The sequence below is a fragment of the Anastrepha ludens genome, chromosome 6 (assembly GCF_028408465.1).
Source record: "Anastrepha ludens isolate Willacy chromosome 6, idAnaLude1.1, whole genome shotgun sequence".
Taxonomy (NCBI): domain Eukaryota; kingdom Metazoa; phylum Arthropoda; class Insecta; order Diptera; family Tephritidae; genus Anastrepha; species Anastrepha ludens.
The window spans coordinates 45,240,144-45,254,657 of record NC_071502.1 but is presented as its reverse complement, the minus strand read 5'-3'; the positions used below and the strand labels follow the sequence as shown (position 1 = coordinate 45,254,657).

Sequence of the window (14,514 nt, the reverse complement as noted above, 5' to 3'; positions counted from 1 at the left end):
ATAAAAAAGCAAACCATCCCCAATTATGCTATTAGGCACTCCAATTCCATAAGCATACAAAAATAAAGCGAAACGAACTTACTTTTGAAAATAATAAAAATGAACTGGCTCTTTGGGCGAAATTGAAAACAATTCAATATATAACAAAATAAAGATATACAATCAAACTACCAAACCAGTGTAGTCTTATGGTGCACAAATTTGAGGCTGTGCCAGTCAATGACTTCAAAATAAAATTCTCAAAAATATTGCTAGCGCACCTAGGCACGTTTGCAATGCAGATATTAATTGTAACCTCAACCTTCCTGCGATTGCTGATGCTATTAAAAATCAAGCAGAACCCCACTCTATGAGGCTCCAGGCGCACGTTTACGGGGAAGCCAGAAAACTTCCCGACGACACCAGCGAAAAAAACCATAAGATCTTATGGTTGTTAATATAAAGAAGAGATTTTAAAATGCTCTTCATAAAAACCCCATAAAATTGTTGAAGTCATACTGCTTGTTAGTTTCTTTTAAACTGGTTATAGTGCCAAGAAACATTGTATACCTATATATTTAAATGTTTGTAATAAAAAAATAAATGAACAAAAATTTGTTATATGGAAAATATGCGCAACACCGTCAGGGAAAAAATTATCAAAAATCAACAAGAATTTTCATTTCAAATTTGCACTTTATTATAATAATTTCAATAGGCTATAAAACTGCGTATCCAAATTTTTGTCCAAAGTTGAATTACATTTTTTTTTAATTTTTATGAAAATTTGTCGACTTTCTATCAACTTTTTTTAAGGGAATGAAACATATTTTGAAGACAAAGTAATTGAAAAAAAAACAAAAAATAATAATAATAAATTGTTAAAATTTATCAATACTAGGATCGCCCATACGTCGAAATTTCGACGTTATAGGTATAAATACGGAGAGCAAAATTTAGTCATACCTTTGTTTCAAGAATGATAGAAAGAAGATTGCGCCCATCAGAGCGTACGTGACGTCACGTTTGCTGAGTTGTGCAGTATTGCCAACCATTTGCTCTTCGCAATAAATTTAGTGCTTTTTTATACCGAAAATGCGAAAATTTAGAAGTTTCGTGATTGTTTCTTTTTTTTAATTTAAAGCTACCAAAACTTTAAGTTAAAAAACAAACTATATTATTAAACAAAAAAAGGTTAAACAAGGTCACTCTGATAAGATTTTAGTGCTAATGAAAATTTTTTTACTCTTATAAAATTTGATAATTTGAAAGTGCAAATTTAATTTTTGTCTCCATTTAAGGTTGTGCAAAAATATTAAATGCTCCTCTCTCAACTCTTCTTAAGATTGAAAACCTTTTTACACATTTTAAAAAGCCTTTGAATTTATTGAATGCGAATTAAAACCATAGAGGTGTAATCGTTTCTTCCGGTCATCAATCCTTAGTGAGACATAGGACATTAAGAGTTATATTCATTGTAAAAATAAACAACAAAATACCAGAAAATACTGAAGAAACCATACTGACATTTTTACAAAAAGAGTACCTTATCTAGTTACATAACTTCAAATATAGCAAAAAAGTCGTTCCCTTAACAAAAGAGCCTCGCTTAACAAAAAAAAACTCATAAATTAAATTGTACATAAGCATAACACATTTATTTAAAGACAATTTGTCACGCATACAAAGTTCTTTAAGTGATTCAATAAAAATTTGTTGGGTTATTTTCTTTAAATGGGCATTTAAGTGCGTTTTTATATCCAAAGCTAGGCAACTCTGCAGTAGCGAGAGAGAGATTTGACTGCCGAAAGCAGAAGAACACCAACAACACCGGCAATCGCGGTCAATGCCACCAGATGCTAAAAAAAAAGTAAAGCTAAATAAAACTGAGTGAATTATTTAACTAATTCTTAAAAAATGTATATTTTACAAAATTATAAACATGACATTTTAATTAGAACTGCTAGAAAAATGTCATGAAGAAAGAACTAAAACTCCGAGACAAAAAATAATAAAAATTACAAAAAAAAAAAATGCTAAATCAAGTTACGAAAATGGTAATCTGGCCATACTGGGGCTAAAATCACGTAACTAGTTGTCAAATTCGCTGAGCGCAAAGTAACGGGACCACGATAGGCGCCATCTCATTATTCTTTCCATCATGCCTTTGTTTAATATTTATAGTCATAAAAAAAGTTGAAAAATATATAAATGGATAGCTTATGTTGAAACTTGTGAATAGATGTAGTCAAATTAAATGTGAAAAATATGGGCATAGTTAAGTAGCACGAAAATATGGATGTGATTACTCAAAACCAGGGTAATGGATAAAAATGTATTTTGTATATTATCAATATTTTGCCAGATTATTGATTCGTATATACTGTTTAAATTATATCGCTGTATACATTTTGTAGAAGCCGACTTTTTGGCACAGAAGTCCGCTCATTGTTTCTCACTTTTTATTCTACAAGGTATTGGTGTTGACGCAGGTATACGATTAAGAGCCGGTAATATGAATATTTGAATAACCCGTATAATCTGATTAACTTCAATTAAACCCAGCAGCAGTCAATTTAGCAGGGAATAACATACATTTTCTTGATTTTTTCAATACTTGTTATGCACAGAATTTCCAATGAATTATCTTCTAACTCTCAGAGCATTTTAATGAATTTTAGTATGAAACGGTGTTAGCTCCAGAGTTTGATCAAAATCTATGCTCAACGTACAGAAATTAAAACATGTTTTTATATGAAAGTACAATTTAAAATCGTAGCATACGTGTTGCTGTGTTTAAGCGCCGTAAGCTCTGTATGAAAATATATATAATATTTATGTGTACTTATCATATACGAGTACTTACATATATATTTCAGTTTCAAAAAGCTATGTACATTGTAATTACATGTATTTATAATCTCCAAGGTGTATAGTATACGCACTATACGGGTATATTGGTATAGGAATAATAAAAAGCTGCAGAACATGCTCGCAGTTGTAGGGATAAGAGGCTCATTGTGTATATACATATATGAATATGTAAAATACGGATAAATGCAACTGCTCATGTATTCGTATTTATTTGTAATGCCACTGAAGTATATATGTAGTTACCATTTCTATACACTTATTCATAAAGTTGTATCTTTTCAGGTGCCAGTTCTGCTTCTTTTTATAAGAACTGGTATTAACGTATCAGCAAGTAGCTTATAGAGGAATCAGTTGAATGCTCGGCAATGGATACACAAGCTAATAAAAAGGAACATACGGATATCCATACGTATATTACATATTTCACCAGCAGAGGAAAACTGCTATTAGTAAAATGAGTAATTAGTTCATAACTAGTGTTTTATTAGCCAAGAATTACAGGTATGAAAGTAAAGAGTGACATTTCGCTCATTTACTTCAACAGTGTCATAATCTGAGAAAAATAGAAAGTTACGCAGAAATGATCACAAATTCTCCTTTATGCTATGTAAAACATACATGACGGTATCTACCTGGTTCATGGTATCACGTTCATCAAGATAATTACTACAATAATGTATATACGGCTGAAATATTGTTGAAAAATATAATAAGAACTTGTGGAACAATAAGGGGAAATCGCGGTTTATCAAAACAACTAAAGGAAAAATCAAAAAATCTACGGTGCGGAGAAATACAATCTTACGGATGGAAGACACCATTCTTATTCTTATTTGGAAGGACAAAAGGCTTGCCCGAATGATGTCAACTATTCAAGACGCCTCAATGACGTTAACAAGAAAAAAAAAACAGGAAGACTGATTATTAATTACTTGTAAATTACAATATACTACAATAAAAATGTATGTACCTTTAATCCACAAAATAAAATAAGTTATAATAATTTTTGTTAGATTATATAGCTAGACAATGGCTAAAAGACCATTCTAGTGAATGTACTCACGTAACTGATTCATCCTCCTATGCTACCAAATAATCCTTTCAGCAAGATCCTCCTTGTCGACTTAGCGGTAAAATGAGTGAACATAGGTAGATAGGTAAATTAGATGGGAAGAATACCACAGGTACACTTCAAGTAGCACTTACGTGCCGTTTTGATACCATAATGTGGAACACTACCTGCGAAAAATGTAGGGTATAGAAACCATCTCCAGCCATCCAGTGCTGTTAACGTAGTGGAAGCTGGAGAATTTTCCTAAGCATTTTGCAAAAAAAAAAAAACAAAAAAAACATGATTTGGTTCCATACAAATTCCCCTAACATATATTGTATATACTATACACATATACTTATTAAGATGATGAGAGGAGCCCATCGCACAAAACAAAGAAAAAAAGGCAATCAAAGTACTTCATAGTGTCTTTACGGGGGATCTCTGAGCGACTTCGCCTGTAAGAATCTAGGAACTTTTACTGGTAACATATCAGCATAGATGGACACTTTGCAGTAGTAGTAAATATACTTTTTTGCTGATATTGCAATTTAGTTTGCATTACCATTCAACTTTTACTGATTACTGAAACAAAATGAAATCGAAAGTGAAATTCTGAAACTTATAAACGACGAGAACCTACAACTCCTTGTTAAACTTTTCAATAATATATATAATACAGGTATATGCCCTGCAGATTGGCTGAAATCAACGTTTATTACCCTTCCGAAAAAATGCAGTGCTAAGTACTGTAGTGAATATAAATTCATAAGTCTAACGAGTCGCGCCCTAAAAATATTTCTTAAAGAATTGATTTCTGTGGAGGAATGGGTACAAGAGAATCTTCACCCTCTGTCCAGGTGCTTGTTGAAAATTGTAAAGATGTACAAAATGATGTCTTTCTCTGTTTCTTAGACTACGAAAAAGCATTTGACACTGTGCTATCTGACAAATTGTTCAATATTTTAAGATCTCTGAACATTGGTGAAAAGGAAATCCAAGCAATTGATAATTTATAATACCACCAAACAGCGCCATTGTAATTGATGGTGACCACACTGAAAGCATACCGATTTCGAAAGGTGCTCGACAAGGCTGCATACTCTCTCCACTAATAATATTTAGTCCGAAATAACATTTGAGGAAATATTTGAAAACATTGAGGATAATATAAAAAGTAAATGGCGTCGTTATAAATGACATCAGGTACGCCGATGATACAATTCCACTATGTGACAGCTTGGTTGACCTTCAAAAACTCGCTGATAAAGTTGCAATGCACAGTCAACTGTACGGTCTCAAAATCAATACGAGTATTAGCAAAACTAAGTACATCCTATGTATGGACAGTTTTATTATATGGCATGGAAATATGGACTATAAAACTCTCCGACGTGAATAGACTGGAAGCATTTGAAAAGTGGCTTCTCCGGAGATTGCTCAAGATACCACAATATACCATCGACCCATCACGTTTCTAATGAAGAAGTGGTGCGAAGAGTTCACGGTGACAAACAACTACTCAAGTGCATCAAACGAAGAAAAACTTCGTATTTGGGGCATATTCTGCGGAACCCGAAACATGAACTGTTGCAACTCATATTGCAAGGCAAGATTAAAGGAAGAAGAGATATCGGGTGTAAACAGTTTTCTTTGTTGACGAATATAAGGCAGTGGATCGGTATACAACATGGGGGTCCCCCCGTGGATGCAGCCAGAGACCGCGAATTATTTTCAAATATGGTGCAAAGTTTGTATAAAATAAAAATAGAAACAATTGTAAAAAAAATTTTATTACTTTTAAATTCTATAATCACTTACATTCGATTACAAATAGCAAATAAAGAAGAAGAAATAACAAAATTTCAGTGAAAATATTTCTTAACTGATTACTGAAAGAAATTGCAGTGAAAATACGTAGTTTTATTTGCATATCAATAAAATATTTTCTGTTTATGAGTAGTCAAAATGTAATGACCTCTCATCAAGGAAATTAAATTATTTATGTACTCAAGAAATATTTTTAATTTTCGCGCCAACAGGTGTTACGAGTACTTTGGGCTCAGTAGGCAATTGAGAAGTAGAGCACTCTCTCGAAAAACCAAACTGACACTCTACAAAACGCTCATCATTCCAGTCCTGCTATATGGCGCAGAAGCGTGAACGACGTAAACATCAGATGAGCAAATTTTGGGTTCGAGAGAAAAATTCGCCGTAAGTTCTTTAGTTCCCTTCATGTCGGGGAGGAGTATCGTGTACGGTGGAACAGTGAGCTATATGGGCTATATAGGGGCATAGTTAAGCGCGCAAAAATAAAGCGGCTACGCGCAAAACAGCAAAAGTGGCTGAAAAAAGCATTCCTTCATCAGAGAAAAGGCTGAGATCTAAAACCAGTCCAGAATCCACAGCACACGAAGAAGCAACATCGCCTGAACCCAAGAAAATAAGGTCAAAATCACCGCAGAAACTGACATCCTCTGCAACCGCAGAAAAATGGCAGATGGTTCAGAGCAGAAAGAAGCCAACAAAGGCTAAAAAAACCCACGGGTCGCTCCGACCTAAATTGTACTCCACATAAAGGTGGAAGGCACAACTTACGCGGACATGGTACGCGCAGTGAAATCCAGCGTTGAATTGAAAGATCTTAGTGAGAGGGTCAAAACAATGCGGATAACACAAAAAGGTGGGCTCCTAATAGAGTTAAAAAAAGGAAAGAAGGTGACTCTACTCATTACCAGAAAGCCTTCGAAAAGGCGCTGGAAGGCATTACAACGGTTAACCAACTGAAAACCCACACTGTAACATAACAATGCAAAGGTCTCATATCTGACTTAAACACTATTGAAGAGCTACTCGAAGCAATCACAGAGCAGGCGCAAGTAAGAAAGGCGGATAAAACAGCCATCAAAAGTGACCGCACTTCATTTAGAGGCACTCAGTCTGTCTACATGGCACTCCAGGCTGAAGATGCTAAGAAGATACTGAGACATTAGAAGACGAGCCTGTAGCATGAAGCTGGCTACAAATATGGTGGACCCAGACGTGGGTGAATAGTATTGGTCCATTTAATGGACACCGTTCTGGGCCTTCCCGAAGTAATGCAAGGTAGTTCCGGGAAGGGAGTCTCCACAGAAGAGGCGGAGGGATTGTTTTAGAGGCTACACCATACGACGCAGTTGACGACGGACGCTGTAAGTGTGAAGGCATTTTAAACCCTCATCACCCACCACAAAAAAAAAAAGCGGCTGCGCTAGCTTGGCCATGCCACTCGTATATCGAAGACACTCCAGCAAGGCGAACCTACGAAACAGTACCCCAAAAAGGAAGACGAGGAAGGGGGGAAAAATGTGGTATCTTAAGTAATTCCCAGAATCTAGTGGTTGGGTATTGATTTTTAACTACCAGTAACCATTTTTAGTAAAGAGTAATTACTGATTACTGCTATTTGTTATGCAGTGTGCCCATCTATGCCTATCAGAACACTCTGTGGAGGTCAAGATTTTTACTTGTTAAGATTCGACTTGCTGAGAAATCGCTATAACATACCTTAATGAATCAAACTTATATTTATCCAACTTTTTTTTAAAATTTGGAATATAATACCTTTATAAGTGAAACGCGATATTATCTAAAATTCTTGCTTGATAGCCTACGGTTCTGAGAGATTTTTCTTTTGAGGACGAAACATAGGACAAATATTGCTGACATGATATTGGAATCAATCACTAGACAACATAAGTTAAAAATAAGCGAATGGGTGGTGATACCATGGAAAACTCAGGAGCTGTTAATATGAAAAAATATGCAGCGGGACAGCGAATCAGCAACAGCTAGAGTATAGTAAACACACAGCAGCTGAAAACTTATGAATTTCAGTACAAGTGTAAATACTTAGGTGTGCGTATGCAGAGAAATAGTCACTATGCCAGCAAAAACCATGTCAAATCTTTCAATTTATTACAGACATTGAGTATGAATATATGTATGTACATACATATATGCGTGACTATGAGTGATTTTGCTGATATATTATATTTAAAAGAAAAAAATCTGCAACACTAAATATTCTACAAAAGTAAATTATTAATAATGCGAAAAGTCTATATAAATAATCAAAATGAATAAAATGAAAATGCCAAACTTTACTGAAGTGCTGTCAAAAAGTTCGCAACGTTCTTTATTATCAAAAAAATGTCTATTCTATTTTATTTTGTTGCATATTAAAAGCTCTGGGGTGGTTACTTTGCGTGTGCAGTTAGTGTTTGCAGCAGTTTCATGACAAGCGCTTTAATTTACATGAACTAAACTTTGTTAATAAAAATTATTTTGAAACTAAATTCCCCATTAGATTTGTGCACATGTACATAAATGCGTGCATATACAATATTTCAATACTCATTTATTTTTATTGGCTTTTGATAAATAAATATTTGCTAATGATCCCGTGGAGGCCACATTGACAGACCCCCGCCATGGCGCATTTGCCACATAAAGCTTGTATTTGACCGCAAATAAATTTCAATTAATTTTGGATATTTAATTTAGCAATTGAAAACCACATTTTGTTACTTTTACGGGACTTTTGCCCACTAACTGACTGCAGTGATTACTTAACTTCAAATTGCCCATTTTATATGTGCGAGTATATTTTTTTTTGTTTTTTTTCTTTTGCTCTATTTCTAATGGTTTTAAATTTATTTTCAAATATGACTATTAGCCTTGTTGCAGTTAAAAGCGCTGGCCCCACCGAACCCGTCGACACCAAAAGGTCGCCATTTCACGTACGCAAACAAATATATTTCATTTGATTTTCTGTCCGTGTTACTGGCATTTGGATTGCACGAATATTTAATAATATTTGTCACATTTGTATATATTTTTTGTTTAATAAAACGAATTCAGATGGAATATAGAGAAAAAAAATATGAACTGGTGTTTCTCCTATACTAAATCTAGCAAGGCGTGTCTATATTTTAAAAATGCGGGTACTGTAAAAAAATTAGCGAAATTAGAGAAATTGACGAATAGTGTAAAAAAATGGTTACCAATCCATTTATTGAGAGAGGAGAGCATACTATAAATGCAATTTAAGAAATAAAGATAAAGATCAATGTAAGAAATACTGGTAACTTACACAGGGTATTACAATTCATACAGGGTAAATAATTCTTATCGGTTTAATATGAAAAAATGTGTAAACGGACAATAGACCAGCAACAGATCGAATATAGTAATCACAGCAGATGCTTTCCATTTCAATTCAACCGGGCTATTCGGGTCATGTTCTCCGATTTCGATGTAACTCGACACAATGAGACACGTATTTTTTTGTTCATTACTCATAAACAACTCATTTTAGTTACTGGGCATTCAGCTCAATTGAAGTTTGAAGTGCCCTCTTGATTTAGAAAAAGTTATAAAAAATAAATAGACTTTTTGAAATATTGAATTTCGAAAAAATTTAAATTTTTTTTCTTTTTTGCTAAATAAAAAAATTTCAACTACTTTTTTGCAATTGTTTCTACATTAAGTCGCTCGAGTAAGTAATGACGATCATTTTGAGCCCAAAATTATTAAAATCGGTTCTGTTTTGACTAAGTTATGGGCATTTAAAAAAATATTTTTCTTATATAATAAAAAAAAAATCGATTTTGAGCCGAAAAACAAAATTGCCGATAAATCTTGAAAAAACATTTTTTCGGGCGAACAAAAAAATACGTGTCTCATTATTTTGACCAGAGAGCAATATATTTGAGTTACATCGAAATCGGAGAACATGACCCGAATAGCCCGGTTGAATTGAAATGGAAAGCATCAGCAGCTGAAAACTTCTGAATTTCAGTACATGCGTAAATACTTAGGTGTGCGTATGCAGAGTAAAAGTGACTATGCAAATTTCAAGCGCCTACAAACCAGCGTTCGTTTATGGCAATGCGTTTTGTTGATAGTTTTTTCCTTCTATCTACTCTGCATGGAAAGAAAGGCGTAACACCTCTGCGAAATAAAAAAAAAATTTACGATATTTTGTAGTCACTTGAAACTTGCACTTTGTTGAAATAAAATTCAGTGGGCTATAAAACTGCATTACCAAAGTTCTGAGAAGTCTGGTTTAAATGTTGAAAGTTGGAAACTGTATCTTGTATGGTTCTTATGGGCCATATTTTTTTTCTGAAATAGAAATGCTTTTATAACTTAACAACGGGATGTATATGAGAATGAGGGACAAGTATATTTATTATGGTTGACACTAAGATTTTGAGGAAAACTAATGCTTGTGGCGGGGGTTAATTCTAATGGTTTTCCAATAAGAGGTGTTATTCCCGTAAAAGATCACTGGTTTCGTTGCTTGTGTGGCACGTAGCGCCGTCTCGTTGAAAATAAACGTTGTCCAAATCAATGCCATCCAATTCCGGCCATAATCATTTCTCGATAGCGCAATCCATTCGCCGTAACTGCTGTTCCAGCTTTATTTTCGAAAAAGTAAGGTCCAATGACTCCGCTGGACCATAAACCGCACTAAACAGTCACACGTTGAGGATAGAGAGGCTTTTCAACAATAAGTCTTGGATTTTCTGACAATTTCCTACAATTTTGCTTGATGACGAAGCCACCGAGGTGGAAATGGGCCTCATCACTCAGGAGGATTTTTAGATGAAATTCCGGTTCATTTTCATGTATTTCAACGACTCAATCAGCAAAGACGCGACGTTGTTGATGATCGACCGGCTTGAGTTCTTGTGTTAATTGGACTTTATAATCCTGAATACCCAAATCTTTATGTAAAATACGATGTAATGAGTGGAATGACTAATTCTAAAGAACGACGAGAAATGGACAAGCCTGGGTTTTCTTCAATACTTTTGGCTACAACAGTAATATTTTCGGCTGTTCTTCTTCACATTATTAACTTTTCCCAACAGCTCGCATTTTTTCACCAATTTCTGTATTGCCGTCCGACAAGGTGTTTCCCGATGACTCAAAAATGTTCGAGTTTTACGAACCATCTCTGCCAAATTTTCAGCATTTTTATAGTGAATTGTAATAGCTTCAATGCGTTGCTTAAGCTTGTATCGTTCCATTTTTATTAATGGCGTAGTTTCTATTTGTCAAATATCAAAATATGACAGCTTCAAAAGTGACATCTACCGAAATAGCGGCGTATTCAAGATAATACCTGTTATTGGAAAACCCTTCACAGAGGTTGGGTACTACGACCGCATTCGGGTATACGGCCAATATAACATAAGTATAACATCAGTATACAGCCTTTATTAAGACACTTCTAATACCAAATCTCATCTGGCTTATGAGTAACTGATTTACTCACCTCGATACATGAGGCAATGATGGAGGAGAATTTTTAGAATTCAAAGTATAGAAAGAATTTAATAAATTTTTAGGGTTGCACTTCGACCTCATAGTATTTTGTAGACTCTGCTCATCACAGTACCACATATAAACACAGTCCCTTAATTAACTTAAGACATCTCATCTCATTTCCCTTATTAAACTTAAGGGTTTGGCTGTGAATATATGCTTGTCTTCTCGTTTCATCTAACCGGGAGATCTCAGCTTAAGATAAAAGTCAGTACTCTCCACTGGATGGTTAATTTTTACTCGCTGCACTTCTTGAAGTACAAAGCTCTGTCCGCCACTTTGCCAAAGCCAATCTAGGCGTATGAGTCTGAACTAAGGGCTAACATTAGCAACAGAAATATCGAAATTATTTAAAGAATTCGAACAATGTCTGGAGTACTGGAGCTTATTAGGAATGACGACATTCACGAAGACCTATAAATTTCAACAGGGATAGCAAGAATATAAATTGTCTATACATCCCAATCAGCGAACAAAATCTGCTTTAAACGTATTAAATAATACCGAACTATGTAAAAATGACAAATCAGGCTAGTGGCAGAATCCCAGGACCAGTTATGCAAGCAATGCTATATTTTGTGCTTGTACTTTGCTGGGGTCACTCTGGAATAAAAGGTTATGAAATTTTCATGGTGCAGAACTATACTGTGAGGCAGAAGCTAAATGCAAGGTAAATAGTTGGGAAAATGCTGAAAGAATTAATAAATAATAATTGGCACTTACACCCTTTTTGGGTGTTTTGCCGAGCTCCTCCTTTTTTTGTGGCATGCGGCTTGATGTTTTTTCACAAATGAAGGGACCTAGAGTCTTAAGCCGACACCGAATTGCAAATGGTTTTTTGTTTTTTTTTACGAGCAGCTTTTTTGTGGAAAAAATTCACTCGAGGAGCGACCGCTATTTGAAAAAACTCTTTCTTCATTTTGGTGTTTCACGGAGATTCGAAGCTACGTTCCCTCTGAGAATTCCGAATGGTAGTCACGCACCAACCCATTCGGCTACGGCGGCCGAATTACCCTTTGGGAAGTCACACAAGAACTCTATGAAGTCAAAAAGCTTATAAGACCTTTTACCAACAATAGGAAACTGCATAACATGCATAAAGTAGACATAAGGAAATTAGTTGGCTTTCTAACAGGTCACTATTATTTAAATTACCATCTCTAAAAAATTCACATTGGGAATGAGACAAAGTGTAGATTCTGTCTTGATGATGATAAAACTACAGAGCATATCTTCAGCAACTGCATGGCCTTGGCAAATACAAGACAGCACCGATTCGAATGAAGTTAAGAGTGCTCCTGTTGCAGATATTCTGAAATTTGTCTGCAAGTCAGAAAATTTACTGAAAAAATTTGGCTTTCAACCAATTCTCAACCTGAGGCAGGAGACATTTGCGTTAAATAGAACCTGAGGTAATACTTAAACATTTAAAGTAACAGTGCCAGTCAATAGGACTAGTATAAAACATATAGATCTTCTAGGACGAAGTATTCGCCATTGGGCATATTACAAAATTATTATTTATTAATACGGTAATGCTGAGTAATCAAATAAAAAAAAAAAAAATAGAAACCAGAAAAAAATAAAAAATACTCAGTTTGCCTTAGAGGTATCACTCTTGATATCTACAATAGAGGCAGCAGATTTGAAATGAAGTTCAAGGCATCAATAGTCATGATTGTTAAACTAAATTTAAATTAGCCGACCTGTTGACATTAGGCCATCATTCCCTAGCAGAAAAGTAATCTTATGACATTACCAAATGCTATTATTTGATTCCCAGTTTTTACATTATTCTCACTAAGAGCAAAAAAATCATCACAAGATGAGACTTTGGGTGATGGAACTTTTATGCTTACTAACACTGAAAGTAGTATCGTGTACCTAACGTCAAGTTCAATGTAATAAATGTGCATAGATGAATGATGATAAGTTTTAATTTAATCACCACAGGACGCGCCAGGTGATGACATTGATTGATGGGCAACAGTTGGTGTAGGTCAAATACTTTGAAAAAAAAGAAAAAAAAAGCTAACACGCATAGCTATACGTACAAAGGTGTGCGCTTGATGTGCAAAAACAGAAATTGCCTTGTCGCAAGTAAGGTGGAAAGTACAGTGAGGTAGGCTTAGCAAGCCTACTCCTAATAAAAATAAATCACTGTGTAACTGGGCTTGGCAAATAGAGAAGTATTATATTATGTACGCAATTTTCGCATTATCATTTTTTATTCGCATTTTTGCTTTCGGTTTCGTTTGAATTATCTACTAAACTTTAATGATAAATGATTTGGAAAAATTATGGTGATGGCAATGTGAGGGCCACACACCTTTATGTAGTTGTAAGCCAATAATGAGTGCACGGATAGATGTAGTAAAAGGATATAAAGTTTAGTTGTAGCGTCATTTAGTGAGTCATGAGGAGCGAATGGCATCGATGAGTGATAGGCAAAGTGCGATAACTCAACAAAAGGGCATTGTGCACACAACTCTAACCCCAATCGAAGACTTTAGCTAATTATATTCCATGGAAAAGTGGACTTTTACCTGACCCAATTCCTGAGTAGACGCTGCTGCTTCAAAGGATATCATCTGCGGAGGCTCAAACAAGGCAACAGTTCTTACTGCGATTACTCCGCATGCTCGTGCTTCCATAATGTGAATTGTGTGACGGAAAATATTAGTTCAGCATTGCTCTGCTTGAAGAAAAAGTGCAGCGTGTGACTTGTTGGCCGAGACTATAAAAGAAATGAAGCGCCTGAAAATATGTAGGCACAGCAGCAGCGGCTAATCGCTTTCCTTGCATATAAATTTCCAATACTTTAAGGTAGTTTCTGGTGAGAGGAGATGGAGTAAGCTTATTCTAGTTTAAAACAACCTCTGAAGGGTAGCAAACTAACACAACGCTTATGAAAAATAAGTAAGAGAGGTTGAATTCCCTTTTAACTGAATTGTATATACCTGCACACATTCTAGAAAAAAATGTGTCTACGTTCATTTCGTATTGACGTGTTTTCATCGAGCTCCGTGCTTTTTAGTTTTTTATTGTGTAATATACTTTGTTTAAAAATAAGTAATCTATGTAAATAATAAACAAATGTTATAGAGACAGTGCATTAAAATATAAAGCTTAAATTGCATATTTGCTGTAAAATGCCATATATTTTGGGGCAGAGAGTTGATCGCAACAAAGTTAACGCCAAAGTTCAAAATAAAGTTATTTCATCATATAAA

At 34.8% G+C, this 14,514-nt stretch overlaps 1 protein-coding gene across 5 annotated transcripts in view; it reads right to left on the bottom strand.

The window, feature by feature from the left end:
• LOC128865723 (protein qui-1) overlaps window positions 1–14,514 on the bottom strand; it is a 317,735-nt gene that overhangs the window by 275,191 nt on the left and 28,030 nt on the right. The gene's annotated exons all lie outside the window — the stretch shown is intronic.